Here is a 1966-nt window from a genome sequence, read left to right on the forward strand (position 1 = left end):
TCCCTGTTAGCAAGCAGGTAAAATAAAGTGAAGCTTTGTGTAAGAACCATTTGCCATGCAGATCTGGAAGCAAGTCGACAGGAGAATCAAACAGTTCCTGTGTTCAGCCAAAGATGACAAGAAGCAGAACAATTTGTAATCAAAACTCTATATTCTATTCTGTCTAAATATCAACAGTTCCTACATGTGACATGCAAGCTGATGTTCTCTTGTTTGTCACATGCAATTATCAAAGAGAGATAATTCAGTGCAATCAGATGGGTAACAAGATTCTGGACAGCCTGATTTAAAAGTCCTCACTATTACGGATGTGAGAAAAAGAAGCAAGAAAAAACAAGGGAAAGACAATGCATGCCAGCAGTGTTAAGGACAGTAACAGATTTACTTTTTTAAAAAACTGTGAGGAAAGAAGTATCCTTAACGTGGCATTGGTCTGGTATTAAATGGAAACACTAGAAGAGTCAATAAAGATGCAGGAAAAGAAAAGCTAATCAGCGATTACTCTGCTCTATATCAACAAAAAGAAAACCCCAGATAATATGGCTGTACCACTTCATTAATAAGCAGTTACTTCCAACTGTATCAATGGAAAGTTACAAAAAGGCAGATTTAAAAGCTAAGCTAGGCATACCAAAAACCAGCAGACCTGAACAGTGTAATCAAAGTAATATTAAAAACAGGTAGCTGAGGAGCTCTTTGTATGATGAACACTGTCTTTAAGCAACTCTTGGAGAACTGAAGTGTTAAAACTAAAAGAAAGCTGATGTCACACCAATGCTCAAAAAAAGGATAACTAGAATAGCATATGTATTTTAAGTATTGGCAGTGTAATGCTGATCACCACAGGACAGAGGAGCTGATAATATTTCCTTAATGTCTTAATGGAGGATTCAATGAACCACAAATTTAAGAAGGGTAAAATAATTATTACCAATTCAATTTTGTTCTTTTTGGGAAGAGGAAAAAAAAATAAAGGTGGTCTTTTCAGAGAGAACAGCTTTCTCTGGTAAGACTGCAATTCTAGTTGAAACAGATAACTGGTACAATGAAAAGTAGAATTCCCCGAGTATTCTGTGGCTACTGAATTAGAAACAAGCATTCTATAGTTAATAAAGCAGTAACAAAGATTACAACTCATTAACTGACAGATCTAAAAATACTATTACAAAAAGTCATCATCAAACGAGTTTCTTCTGGGGTCTGAAGCATACAACATACTGAGACTACGCTAAAAGTTGTGTCTTTTCCTAGATCACTGACAAAAGTCTTCACTTATAAGATCTCCAAAAGGCACAATAACCACGGCAGATATAAACAACGCAGTGGAAAACTCAGTCATACAAAGACATTTGGTTAATGCAGTTAGTACGGTGCAAGAATGCAGTATGATTTGATTTTGTTAAATTATAAGACATATCTCAGAAGAAAGCAGGAAGGTTAAATTTACAGGATGGAGAACGTGTAAGGTGGTAACTTTAGGAAGGACTCACTGGTTGAGGGTGAATCAATCAATCAAAAATTTGCTCTCAGTGCAAGGCAGCAGCCAAGATAACATGTCATCTTCAGATCTGTGTACAATGAGCTATCAAATAGGCGTACAAGCACTGTGTTATGCTTGTATTGATATTTATTCAACAAAAACACTAAGTCCATTGGTGTCCACAGTTTAATAAAAATAGTGAATTCTAAATGTTTTGTTGCAGAAGATTCTCAGAAATCATTAAAGAATTGAAAAAACCCATATAAAGGATTTTATTACATATTGCTGAATAAAAAGGAAAAAATAAGGGACAATTTAAACACAGCAGCAAAGTTTCTCCACAGAGAAGATTAATTGCAAGATTTTACTTAATTTAGTAAATACGGCTGCAAGCCATATATTGAAACTTCAATTTATACTGAAACTTGAAATAACTTTTATCAGGAAAGGTCCTCCCAAGAAACAAATTAAGTTGTAGCAGATTCT

The sequence above is a fragment of the Buceros rhinoceros genome, unplaced genomic scaffold (genome assembly GCF_000710305.1).
Source record: "Buceros rhinoceros silvestris isolate BGI_N320 unplaced genomic scaffold, ASM71030v1 scaffold2559, whole genome shotgun sequence".
Lineage (NCBI taxonomy): Eukaryota > Metazoa > Chordata > Aves > Bucerotiformes > Bucerotidae > Buceros > Buceros rhinoceros.